This window comes from Mauremys mutica, chromosome 13 (assembly GCF_020497125.1).
Source record: "Mauremys mutica isolate MM-2020 ecotype Southern chromosome 13, ASM2049712v1, whole genome shotgun sequence".
NCBI lineage: Eukaryota > Metazoa > Chordata > Testudines > Geoemydidae > Mauremys > Mauremys mutica.
In genome coordinates, this window is record NC_059084.1 from 13,346,889 (window position 1) to 13,361,115 (window position 14,227).

General features: G+C 44.5%; 2 long non-coding RNA genes across 2 annotated transcripts in view; one reads left to right on the top strand and one right to left on the bottom strand.

The window, feature by feature from the left end:
- Positions 1 to 13,589, top strand: part of LOC123348150 — a 58,200-nt gene extending 44,611 nt beyond the window's left edge. The window contains exon 3 of the long non-coding RNA XR_006573181.1: positions 13,170 to 13,589. This is a non-coding gene — a long non-coding RNA (uncharacterized LOC123348150). The remainder of the gene's footprint in view (positions 1 to 13,169) is intronic.
- Positions 9,616 to 11,633, bottom strand: LOC123348148. The gene is made up of 2 exons (XR_006573179.1): positions 10,890 to 11,633; positions 9,616 to 10,011 (listed from the first exon to the last, which is right to left on the bottom strand). It is a non-coding gene; the product is annotated as an uncharacterized LOC123348148 (long non-coding RNA).
- Positions 13,590 to 14,227: the final 638 nt, after the last annotated feature.

Sequence of the window (14,227 nt, forward strand, 5' to 3'; positions counted from 1 at the left end):
GACATGGTAGTCATCAGAGGAGTAGAATCTGGGACTTTACATACAGGACTCTATAATTACAGCTAAAGGAGCTTTGAGTGAATAGCAGGCTATGATAAGCCATTCACCTGAGAGGCCCAATCTGGTAGAGGTGCTCAGAGGGCGCCTACCGAATTGGGCCACCCCTTCTCTGTGAATCAGAGGGCTGAATGCCTGTCTTCCCTTGGTTTGTGAATCCTTCTGGGGCGTAGGCCGGAGATAGGCACCTAGATGGAAGCAGAAGAGTGGATGCCCAGAGGCAGAAATGTACACTTCTAGGGCACTGCTCTTCACAATTTTTGAAGTGGGAAGCCACTCTGGCAAGAAACTGTCAATGTGAGAGCCACATCAACCCAACACAGATGGTTGAACACTTCGCGTTCTTTGCTAGTTGATATGGTAATATTACTATTATTGGTAATATTGATTGGGTGCAGGAAGGGGCATGGGGGGCTGGCTCTGGGAGGGGGCTCAGGGCTGGGACAGGGGCTTGGGGTGCAGGAGGAGGTATGGAGGGTTGGCTCCAGGTGGCTGCAAGTTGGTTAGTGGAAGAGCTATTCAGAACCTGCCCACTGAAGGGGATGGCACTTACTTTGGGGCATCCCAGGCCCCACGCCTCTCCTGGAAGGGGCCAACGTGCCCTTGTAGCCCCTCTCTACAGGCACCACTCCCGCAAATCCCATTGGCCACAGTTTCTCATTCCCAGCCAATGGTAGCTGCAGGGGTGGTGCTTGCAGGCAGGAGCAGTGCGCGGAGACCTCTGTTGCCCACTTTGGCCCCCTAGGCCAGAAGTGGCATGGGGCCGGGGCAGGCAGGGAGCCTGCCTTAGCTGCAGCCCCACTGCCGCTGGAGAGCATGATTGACAGGGAGCTGAATTTGGGGTCCATGGGAGCCGCCACTGGCTTGCAGGCCTTGTAGTGAAGAACACTGTTCTAGGAAGTTTTTATTCTGAAAAACCTAGGTACAAAGTCTGTTTATGCACCTACCTGGTTCAGCAGGAGTTTTGTGCATCTCAGTAGTGCTGAAACTGGGATTTAGGAGGCTAAAACAGGGACTCGGGCACCCAGGCTGAAGCTACTTAGGCTCCTAAGTCCCATTTTCAAAAGTGACAGTCTTTCATTTCCCTACCTCACATGGGTGTTGTGAGGATAACTACAATACCCACCTGCTGAAGTGAAAAAACAGACTGACAGAGCCAGAAGTGTACCCAGAAGTCACCTACTACAGGACAGGCCCAACAAAGAAAGTAACAGAATGACACTAGCCATCACCCACAGCCCCCAACTAAAACTTCTCCAGCGCATCATCAAAGATCTACAACGTATCCTGAACGATGATCCCTCACTCTCACAGATCTTGGGAGACAGACCAGTCATCGCTTACAGACAGCCCCTCAACCCGAAGCAAATATTCACCAGCAACCTCACACCACACAACAAAAACACGAACCTAGGAACCTATCCTTGCAACAAAGCCCGATGCCAACTCTGTCCACATATCTATTCATGTAACATTGTCATAGGACCTAATCACATTAGCCATGCCATCAGGGGCTCATTCACCTGCTAATGTGATATATGCCATCATGTGCCAGCAATGCCCCTCTGCCATGTACATTGGCCAAACCGGACAGTCTCTATGCAAAAGAATAAATGGACACAAATCTGACATCAGGAATCATAACATTAAAAAACCAGTAGGAGAACATTTCCACCTCTCTGGTCACTCAGTAACAGACTTAAAAGTGGCAATTTTGCAACAGAAAAGCTTCAAAAACAGACTCCATTACGAAACTGCTGAGCTTGAATTAATATGCAAACTAGATACCATTAATTCGGGCTTAAATAGAGACTGGAAGTGGCTGGATCATTGCACAAATTGAATCTATTTCCCCATGTTAAGTATCGGCAACCTTTTTGTCAACTGTCTGAAATGGGCCATCTTGATTATCACTACAAAAGTTTTTTTTCTCCTGCTGATAATAGCTTATCTTAATTAATTAGCCTCTAACAGATGGTATGGCAACTTCCACTTTTTCATGTTCTCTGTATGTATATACATATCTTCTTACTACACATTCCATTCTATGCATCTGATGAAGTGAGCTGTAGCCCACGAAAGCTTATGCCTAAATAAATTTGTTAGTTTCTAAACTGCCACAAGTACTCCTGTTCTTTTTACATTTAAGACTGAGAGGTTCTCAGATACTGTGCTAATGAGGGCCCTACAAGTACTTGAGAGAGATGGACCATAAGAAAGGTGGGAGCTAAGCAGCTAGTTCTTTGAAAATCTGTCTCCAATGGGCAGAACAATTCTTCTGTCGACCTACCACTGTCTACACTGAGACATCCCTGAGAACAAAGGAAATAACAGAATGCCACAGGTAGAATCCCTGAGAGACGTAGTTATACAGATATAAATTTCTAGTGACGATCAGGCTGAAACTCTACTCTGAGCTTATGTAAAAAAAGACACCGTGAACTAGATTTTTAAGCACTTAGCACTGTCTCTCAGGGAGTTGGAATACCTACACTGATGGGAGAAGCCCTCCTGTCTACACTGAAGTGTCTACACTGGTAGTGTCTACACCGGGGTGGACAAACTTTTGGCCCGAGGGCCACATCTGGGTGGGGAAATTGCATGCAGGGCCATGAATATAGGGCTGGGTCAGGAGTTGGGGTGCGGGAGGGAGTGCGGCGTATGGGATGGGGTGCGGTGTGCAGGAAGGGGCTTAGGGCAAGGGGTTGGGGCAGAGGAGGGGTGCAGGGTGTATTAGGGGGTTCAGGGAAGGAGTTGGGGTGCAGGAAGGGGTGCAGAGTGGGGGGAGCTCAGGGCAGGGGTGCAGGGAGGAGTGCGGCATGTGGGAGGGGGCTCGGCAGGGGGTTAAGGGTGCAGAAGAGGTGCAGGGTGTGGCAGGGGGCTCTGGGAAGGGGACTGGGGTGCAGGAGGGTGCAGCAGGGGGCTGGGATGCAGGAGGGGTGTTGCAGGGAGCTCAGGGCAGGGGTGCAGGAGGGATTTGAGGTGCAGGCTCCAGTCCAGCCCTGCTTACCTGGAGTGTCTCCGGGGTGGCAGTGGTGCACACTGGGGCCAGGGCAGGCTCCCTGCCTGGCCTGGCCCGGCCCCACGCCGCTACCGGAAGCGGACAGCACCACGTCCCTGCGGCCCCTAGGGGAGAGGGAAGCAGAGGGCTCCGTGCGCTGCCCTTGCCTGCGGGTACCTCTCCCGAAGCTCCCACTGACCGCAGTTCCCGTTCCCAGCCAATGGGATCTGTGCGGAGCGGGGCCTGCGGGTGAGGGCATCGCACGGAGCCCTCTGCTCCCCCTTCCTCAAGGGCCACAGGGACGTGGTGCTGGCTGTTTCTGGGAGCGGCATGGGGCCCACGGCGCCATAGGGGTGGCAATCCTGCGGGTCAGATTCAAAGCCCTGAGGACTATATCCAGCCCATGGGCCGTGGTTTGCCCACCCCTGGTCTACACTTAAGTGCTACAGCTGTGCTGTAGCATATCAAGTGTAGACATAGCCTTAGTGGAGGCTAATATTTCTTCCTTTAAAATGCCTCTCTCAGCTAACAGTGGCTTGGGAATGACTCAAGTCTATATCTCCATTCTGAAACTAACTGTAGCAAAGCAGACAGCTCAAAATCAGGCCATATTAGTAATAATAAAAACCCAAATGGACACCAGACTGTCGGGCAGTTAACATTCTAGTCAGAGCTAAAAGAACAAAATGCAAACTTTGGAGACACTGATACGAAAAAAGCAACTAGCAGCAATTTTGAAGAGAATTTGATGTGATTGTAAGAAAATCAGCTGGTTCTATCTGGGCTGCTGTAAATAGACTCTTTAGTGACTCCCTGCACAGCAGAAATGTAACAGTATGAAAGATGAAGCACATAAATCAGCAATCAACTCTTCCCCCCATCAACACATTAATAAAAGCTAAAATGAAATGAAGGACAAAAATGGCAAACTTCCACTGATTTGAGGCCTTGTTAAATTGCACTGCACTGTTCCATATTTATAATGCAGACAGTTTTGATGCTTCAGTGTTCAATGGAATTTTGCAGAAGAATGAAGTAATTATGAGGACTGACATGCTTTTCAAGGGGCTATTAATGTAACGGTTTCCTACAATGACAAAAGGTTTATTTTGATTCCAGGAAACAGTACAAATGGATCCCACATGCTTCTTCTTCATTCAGGTGAACAGATACTGTCACAATGTGTCTGAAACCTAAAATTAACTCCTTACCTCATTTAATAAAGTACATCTATCTCTGTAGAGTGTGGAAAATATGCCCTCCTATTGAAGGAGGGAAAACTGCAGAAGGACTGATGGCCTCAATAAAAACTGAAGCATGGCGGTTGCAAATTGATATATACATACAGTATATATCTTCCTAAATTTCAACTACAGAAACTTACTAAATAATGTCCTTTGATGGTCATCAGCTCATCAGACAAAATTACATCAGTAGGATCCAACAGGGTGCAATCAAGAAAAGCAAGACATGTTAGTTTGATCTCTTGATTGGTTCAGGTATGGTTCATGAAAATCAATAGCACGCAGCTGGAAAATTAAACAGAAGTTATTTTAGAATCTACAAATCCTATGGCCAGGAACATTCCACTACTTATCTTCAGAGACAGAAATACATAGCTTAGCATTTTCTCATCATGTTACTCAGTGATGTACTGATTAATTCATTATTTTAAGAAAAGTGGTTCCATTTACCAGTTTTTTGATAGTTTTAAATGCTGTTCTCCACTACCATATATGCTCAGTGTCATATATGGCCAGCTGTCCATCTGAGATTGCCCTGTTCTGTCAAGAGGTTCCAATTTTGCTAGAGATGATACAAACCAGGTTTCTGGCTGGAAATTTGAACATAAGAGAAAATAATCTTTGATTTCATGTCTAGGTATAGCCTATCTATATGGTCGTTATCTTCTGGTAAAGCATGGATCAAGGAGTGGGGATCTGGATTCTGTTGCCATCTCTGCCACAGTCTTGCAAGTCACTTAACCAGTGTCTGCCTCAGTTTCTTTATCTGTAAAATGGGGTTAATACGCATATAAATCTGCAGAGCTCTATAAGCTACACTCATTAATGTTTGCAATGTACTCTCAGATCCTCAGATGGAAGGTGCCTCAAAAATCTCATCTGGACAAAACCTTTTTGTAGAACATTTTCCAACCAGCTGTGCTATTTATATTTAATCTCCATTCAACATATGAAGACAAGCTCAGCGAATAGGGATGAGCCTACTCAAGATACATTAAGGCTGGAGAGAGCACTAGGGTCCAGTCCTCTCCTTGGTGAAGACTGAGCGATTGGGTTCTCTGACAACTGGGGTGGGATGGAGTCCTTCTCCTGGACTTGTGGGCAAGAAGAGCTGTTCCTGTCTTCTGATTGTCATGCTCTCAAAAACTGCAGCGGCTCATCAGTGGTGCAGGGACGTACATTTGACCTGGTCTTTTACTTAGGCACAATTTCCTATAATAGAAAGGGTAGTCCAGGCGGCAAGGTAGAATTTGGGAAAGTGGGATTCCAAAACAGACTTTCTGTGGGACCTCGCACAAGTCATTTAGTCCTAGATCTTCAAAAGGTACTGAAGGTGCATAATGCCCATTGAGTTAGGAAGCTAAATGCCTTTGAGGATTTGTCCCTCAGTCTCTCTCAGACTCAATTTCTCATCTGTAAAATAGGGGTAATAGTACTTCCCTACCTCACAGAGCTGTCATGAGGATGAGTACATTAAAAAAAAGATTGTGAGGCACTCAGCTCCTATGGTGATATAGGTACCTAAGATACTCATTTAAACAATATTATATGCCATGTGGTTCACATTTATGTCACCTTTACCCTAGTGGGAGTCTGGCTCTTGTGAAGTTACCATAGCTCCCAGTTCCAGCTGATGATTCCTTTTTTTTTGAAGGCATCAGGAGTGTTATAAATGAAATGTTCCCTTCCCACAAAGGGCCAAAACAAGCCGAGTTTGAACACTTTGCAATGTCAAAAAGTATGTTCTGACTCACTAAGCAGTGAGAGAGCTCAAACCCCAGTTTGTCAGGGAAAGCCAGTGCAATTATCTGTTTGAGTAACTACAGCTTCTTTGACCCAGGCTATTCACAGAGGAAAAAATAGAACACTTTAAAATCAGATAATAAACCACCAGATCTGGAATGAGAGAGAAGCGGTTTGCCCCATCATGTTGTCTTTACTGGGCTGTTACGAAAGTGTTTTGTACTTTATAGCTGAGTTCCTAGGTTTGTAGTGATTTTGGAGCTCATCAGCATATTGACTTGATCACAAGCCACTGAAAAGAATAAAAGGCAAAATGAAGGGAAATTAGTTGTCAGGTGATATCTCATGTTTGACGGCGGTTTAAAATGAAGCTAAAGGATCCCTTCCCAAGAATGGGAGTCTATTGATTTCATTGTTGAGAAGTCACAGTTTCAGAAGCTTGAAATGGAGCATGGCTATCGGCCTCACCTGGCTTGAAGGGACAACAATAGGTCTGATGTTTCCCATGTACTGCCATACTCAAATACTATGGATTTCCAGCCCCAGCGTTGCTTCCTATTTCCTTTGTCGTGATGTGTTTTTTTCCCATCCACTGGAGCAGCAGCCAAGTTTACCCTCTTCCCCCCATGGCCAATCCTAGAGCCATCTGTGCACTGGATAAGTACCTGGCATGGCTTCAGGAAAGCAGATAGTTGATTTAAATTGCAGCTGCTTGGAAAAGCCCTACAGGGGCAATACAGCAGCCCAGGGTGCTGGGGTGGTGAGGGACCAGATATAGTGATGCAGCTGCAGTGGATCTATCACCACATGGCTTCTTTGGGCATGAGGCTACTGCCACAGTGACCATGGAAGAACTCCGATGCCGTCCTATAGTCTGAGATGCATTCCTTCCCCAGCACTGCTAAGATTCCCACAACCCAGGAACTTTCCTCGTTTGGGTTTAGGGTTAGGCCCTTAATTATGTGCAGTTATCTCAGATGTTTTTTCAAATTATTTACCTCTCGCTTTACTGGCCAGCCCATTTTTGCCTCGTTTCTTTTTCTAAGATGTGCAGTGTCTTGTGAGATATCACCCTTTGGAAGAGAACTGGTATCCTACCCGTAGTCTGGAAGTCAGTAGAGTGGGAAGCGGTTATAAGTCTAGCTCCCACTGGCAACAAGAGCTTGTATTTGGAAGGTTGCGCTGATGACCACTCTTTGTAAAGTAGGCCAAAGGCATCTGCCTCTTCAGGGTTCTGCTCAGGCATTATAGCGTTTGTGGTTTGTATGCAGGGTTCCTGGTGCAGAAACGGGTCTAGGCAGCTAAATCTATAGCCCAGTGAGCACTAGCTTTTCAAAAGCAGGACAACTACTGTCAACATTTCATGTGTAATGACATATCAGACTCAAATTACCTGATAAAACTGGGAAAGTCAGTGTTATTTTGTTGATTCCCTACTCATGTAGGAGCAAATTACCAAGTCTGGGAACATGACCAAATAGCATGTAAATAATTGTGATTGGAATTAATGATTATTAGCAATTAGTAGTTTGAAGCATTTAAAAAAGCCTCAGATTTTCAAAGGCACAAACAACGGTTACGTGCTTAGCTCCCATTCATGCCTTTGAATCATAGGGCCTGATTCTGAGTGGTCCTGCTTGGAGTTCCAGGTGCTCAGCACCTGTCAGGATTCTGCTCCTGTTGCAGGGTGTATTTTAAGCTTCCTTGGTTAGTTTCCCAGATATATGTATAACTAGGCTCATGCAACAGAAAAGAAATGAAATCTTCGCTTTATGGAGAGGCCAAGGGAGCGGCTGTGCAATTTAAGGCTGTGAACCCGATTGTGCTCTAAATGAGGAAGCACTTCAGCAAAGAGCACTGAGAGAAGAAAAGGAAAAACAAAAGCAAACCGGAGAGCTTAAAAATCTAGTAAGATAATTAAACTCTAATTAAATGCTAGGTTCTCACTTCAAGCAATGGATTATGCAATTTAAGCAATTTTCCACAAGGATTTGACAGTCACGTGTTGCAAAGGAAAAGCAACTTTGGATTGATTTTGTTTCACTCTGTAAACAAGTAAATTGAATAATCCATTGGAGAAACAGATGTTATAAATAACCAACCCCCAAATAAAGCTAAATGAAGTTTATTTTATATATTGCTGCTCTAGCTTAGCCCTTGTTTCAATCAATCCTTATCATCGAACTGCAAAAGGTTGGCAGAGATCTGCCACCCCAGAACTTCATTCTCAGAAATATTTGTTGCTTGGGAGACTTATCTGGAGAAAAGAAATATATGAAACTAGAGACATAGGATGTTTTTTAGGGAAGAAAAGGACTTGCCACTGTTACAATTAAACATCTAGTCTTGCTGCAGATTTTTCTTGACATCCTTTAGACAGGTTGCCAAGAAACACCTTTGTATAGATTATAAGCGTGTCGGGGGGGAAAGGGTTAACACTAAAAGAAAATTGATATATATATATATATATTTTTTTTTTTAAATGTGCAGTTAGCACACAGGAAAAGAATTGGCTTGACAGTCCTTCAAACTGAAATCCTGCTGGGCCTTCTGAACATTCACTGTCTAGTAGCAGCCACCTCGTCCGAACCATCAATGGGCACCATCCCTAGCCTGGAGGGACCACCTCTACAGTGAGAGCATAGTACAGTATCCATGCTAATTCATTCATTGCCAACAAAGGAGCGATTTTGGTAGTGGATTTATGTAAGAACATTGAAAAACAGACAGAGTGGTGCAGCCTTGCCTGGAAATAGTGTGCCTTATTGAATGGGGTGTTGGACTGGGATCCAAAGGATTCTGTCCTCATATCTGCCACTGCTCTGCTGTGTGGCCTTGCAATAAGGTCACTCCACCTCCCTGTGCCTCAGTTTCCCTATCTGTAAGATGGGGATAGTGGTACTTCTCGCCTTTGTAAGAGGATTTGAGATCTATGGGTGAAAAATGCTGCATAAAAATCTATGTATTAATATTATTACACCCATTTCATTTAGTCTGCTGAACATCAATCAGATGTTGACAGCTATCAGTACACAGCCAGGTTCCAATGAGTTTCAGACAGCCGGAGGGGAGGGCAGATGTACTTTCAGAGAACTTAAAGCCTGAAATTATGGGTAGATCATCTAATGATTGATTTTATAAACTTCTTAATCACTGTGGTATCTAGACTCTAGTACCACACTAAGGGTTGCATGTAGGGGATCAAGACATTACCAGTCCCATGACAGAATTCATAGGGTAGGTATTTGTCCAAGTCTTTATGGCAAAATATCACATCCTTCCATGGCTAAGGTTGAGTCTCTTGTGTTGGCTGCCACTCTGCACCCTAGAAGTCTGTATTTCAGGGTGAAGCGATCCCTGTTGTTATGATGGCCCTGACTCTTCATTCTGCTGGATCTACACTTGGCATAGGAGCAGGACAGGGAAATCAGAGGCAGCTTTGCAGATCCCCCATACTGAGACCACCTTCTCAGAGCTACTTTTATTTGCCCTTGGCTACCTGTGGTCTCAAGATATCCCGCCAGCAGGGTATAACTAGAGCACAGCAATGCTTTGGCCACATCCACTTTACTAGTATCTGCAAGATCGGGTGGTGTTGAGCCATCATGCCGGCTATGTTAGGGTTATTCTTTAGAGGCCAGATTCATCACCTTTAAGAGCCCTTTTATACCTTCAGAGGGTCACAGTAAGTCTATTAACATAACAGAAAATCTATCCCATAGTTGCTAACACTAGGAAATACTTTGGGATAAAGGATACTGTATGCATGCCGGGTTTTATGGTTATCAGTGGGAGATCTGTGTCTGGAACAAAAACATGATTTGGCCTTTTATTTAAAGCGCATGAGGTGTACTTCGTCCTTATTCTGTGCCAGGAAATCCAAGGGAAAGAGGACTATGGACACTTTTTTGACATATCCTAGCAAAGTTCTCTCACTGCAGCATGTCGCTCCAAGGTGGGATGCTTCTGTATGAGGAAGAGAGCCTTAAATCTACTTGCAGTACCCTTGGCATCAAGACACTAGAAAATAACATTATTAATACTAAATGTAGATAGCATTTTATCTAACTAAATTATAACTAAAAATAGAGCTCATGCATCATTAATGCCATAAGGCTTTCATCAGAGTCATTACATGTTTATGGAAAAATGAGGTGTTTATGCAGATATTAACTCACTTTTATAGATAGTATATTTTACAGAGGACATGTCTTCATCACAAAGGCTTTTGTAAATCATTGTGGTTTGCATAAGTTTCATCTCACTCTGTAAAATGAAGAATTCTTTGTTCAGTGAAAGAGAAATTTTCTTAACAAGTGAATTTCTTAGTTTAACAACTCATTGACCTCCTCTACAATGCTTTTTATCCAAGGATCAAAACACTTTATAGGCACTATTAAAGCCTACTGCTTCCCCATTTCTGATGGTTATAAAGGACATAGATGGTGCAGCCAGCCCTGGGTGGAGTATGGAAGCCTTTTAACAGATCACAGCACAACACAAACGTTTAGGATAGGAAGGGAAGAAGAGCATATGCAGTGGAAATGTGAAGGGAAAGTCAGGTAATTACTTAAGTAAAAATGTGGCCAGAATGCACTTCCACTCTTACAGAAAGTGCCATGGGATCTATAATTAGCACAAGTAATTAGTGTCTGTTTTACATCGAATCTGAAAGGCAACATGTCCAATAGCACAGCCTTCCTTAGATATGTATGTGGCCCTCCTTACTGTAGTGTCTGTGCACCTCACAGTTGTTAACAGGTCTTTAGCTTCACAACACCGACATGAGGTAGGGAAGTGCTAATCCCCTTAAAAAGAGGAGGAAACAAGTTTAAGTGACTTACCCAGAATTATACAGGAAGTCTGTGACTGAGCTGAGAATTTAATCCAGGTTGTCCACTGGCCTATCCTTACTCTAACACCTTGCTGGAGCATTGCTTCAGAGTTAGAGGGAGAAAGGAAACCTGCTGAATACCACTCCCATTTACTTCAGCACCTTTCTGGGATGTCTCCTGTCCAAGGGCAGTCATCCTCCTGGCCTTGTTTAGCATGAGAAATCTGACTGAAATCAAGCAGCAGCAATGCGCAACCTGTGGGCTGCGAGCTCTAAGGGCACAACGCGTCTCTTCCCGTTTCATGATTTCAGTGTTCAGTGGAAATGGATCTGCTCAGTTCCTGCTGTGAAGTGCTGTAGAACCTGTTGCTTCCAGGTGTGGGAGACTCAGTTGAGTCCCCACAGGAGTCCACCATTCCAGGGTTACCAAAGGTCCCCCCGACCAAAAAAAAGAGGTGGGGGGAGAAAACAACCTGAAGCTAGCCCACAGCAGGCCTCCTTTCTTTCCAGGAGCTTTTTGCAAGCCATGGTCCAATTCTACACCCACAGGTGAGTCACTAGGAAGCCTTCCAAAGCAATCATTCAGAATGCAGACCACCTGCCACTCAAGGAGCTCAGACAGGCAGCAGTTGCACTAGCAGTCCTTGTTCTCTGCCACACTTTCCTTTGGGAACAGAGAACTGAAAGTCCATTCCCTCCCTGGCTTGCTGCTAACTGAGTTGGGCATCCCCTCTTTTAAGCCTTTCTTCCAGGCCTGGAATGCCTTGCAGGTGTAATAGGGTGAGCCCATAACAGTTCCTTAATCATCACCTGGCAGGTGCAGGGTTTGCACACTCTACCACAAGGGATTGCAATGATTGAGAGCCCTTAGTATCCAGAATGTTTTAGTAGCTAAGGAATCTGCAGCATGTCTTGTCAATAGTGCTAAGGTTGCAGTACACGTGGGACAGAGAAGATATGTGGGACCTGCCACAGGGCTCTATCTTGCACCTTTGAAGTCAGTGGGAGCAATGACATTGATGTCCGCAGACACATAATCAAGCCTTTAATAGCTGCATTGCAACTGAGGAATTTTTGTTCATGTCTGCAAGAGGCACTAATTTGAATCTTCATCTCTACCTCTTATCTCAGCATCAGAGGAAAGAAATGCCCTCAAAGACAGCAAATTCTGTTTCAGTGGAGCTGGGGATGACTCCAGCAGTGAGTCAATAGATTCTCTTTTGCCAGCTGGAGCATTATCTGTGGTTAAGGAGGAAGTCTGGAGTCTGGACTGTATGTGAAGGAAAATCAGGATGGTGATAGGGACCAGGAATGGGTTAATTGGGGAGGGGAGAAGAAACACCTCCTTCAAGCAAGCCATGGAGCCTCACTGTGTTACAATAGCCACCTGGGAGAAATATGCTGCAGCTGTGTGCAGTTAGACAGTCCTTAAGCTAGATGGGAAGGAGCTGAAATGCAGACAGACAGGGCCAGTGTTCATTTACATGCTTTGATTTTCATAAATGTTGCAAGCAGCAGGAGAAATGTGTATAATTTAGGTTCTTCCCCAATTACACCAACCCTCCCTTTTTCATGTTGTGAATCACCCCTCAGTGACAGAGAGAGATGCCAAGCTGCTTGCTGCTGTTTCACAGACAGAACAATCCCCCATTCTGTGAGATTCAAGAAGAGTCAGCAGCACACCTTTGTTTAAATCCTACTCCAGCCTGATCACCATCTGTGTAAGTGGTGGACGTATAGCACACCGGAACTAATTTTGAATCCAGAGTTTTCATTTCTGCAAAGGGGAATTGTAGGTCTCCAATCCATTTACACTTTTATTGTGTTTCTCTATAAGGTTTCACTGCAGAGATTTCTTTTAGAATAAACCAAATGTTTCACTTTGTTGCTATTGCTATGCAAGCAACATGAAAGATAAAGAGTAGAGGCCTGATATGGCAGAAATGGTGGAAGTTGTCGTAAGAAAGATAAAGAAGAAAAAGGATAGGATAGTTTTACTTTATTAGCTATAAACCCCAGTTTAGCCAGAGAGCAAAGAATAGGGCAGATACTGTTAAAGTAACACAAGTTGTTCACTTTTTCTATCACATGGAAACAGTGACACTTAGTGGCGAAGGAGAGTGACACAAATCAACCCCAGTCTTTAGCAGGGAATTCTCCCAGTTTGATTTCTGGGAAGTACAAACCAGTTGGGATAAAATAAAAACTGGGCCAACATTTCAGACAAAATGGAAACTGACCTGTTCAAAGTTGTTTTACCCTCAATTGTCTTTCATCTGTGTACCTGCAGGCCCACTCATTGACCCAAGTCCTGGCTAATGTCAGCAGTGGAAGAGAGACCATCTAGGAGGTTTCTGAAGTAAAGCTTGTTGATACATCCTTCTTCCAGTCTCATCAAACTCTTTGTTCCCATGCAAGTGTCAGCCTTGTTTTTAGCACGGAAGAGGGTTAGAGAGTTTGGATAACCATTTGAATGCTTCCCTGCAGTGAAACCTTTGAAGATCCACCCCAACACCATCATGTGATAAAAGACCTGTCTGAACAATCCATTACACTCACTACCCTGGTGCATTTACATTGAGCTTAACGAGTTTATGCCAACCCAGTGTCATCTGGTGTAGAAGAGTCTTCTTAGTTGTAAACAGTTTCTGCTCTATCACTGAGCTTCCTTCCAGAATGAAATAAAATGAGATAGAAAAACATGTTTATAAGACTTTATTATTAATATGTATAGCATTTAGGGGCCTCTCTCAGGGATTGGGTCCACAATATGTTAGGGGCTATATAGTACATACATATAGCAAACAGTCCCTGCCTACAGGGATAATTCTAAGGCAAGTATGTAAATCTTCTCAGCTCATTGTTGGCTCTAAATAAGTCCTCTACTAGTAGTTTCTTTTAAACCATATGGATTAGAATTCCTCAGGCGGCAAGTCGGAGTTGAGCTAATCTCAAACATGTGAGACTTTAGTGTGATTTTGGGATGGTTTGATGGTGACAGTTTTGTTTGAAACAGCCATCTATTTCCTCTACTGCTAACACTAAGGGTATGGCTACACTTACAAATCTGCAGCGCTGGTCGTCCAGCTGTGCAGGACCAGCGCTGGTGTGTGGCCACATTTGCAGTATTTGCAGCGCTGTTGGGAGTGATGCATTATGGGCAGCTATCCCAGCATTCAAGTGGCAGCAACGGTGCTTTTCAAAAGAGGAGGGTGGGGTGGGGCGTAGTGTGACAGGGAGCGGGGGGGGGGGAGAGAGAGAGGGGATTTTTGGAGCCAGCACTGTGTGTTAGCTTCCTGACTTGAAAAATCAGAACATGTTCCCGATCCCTTACCCTTAACTCTTAAC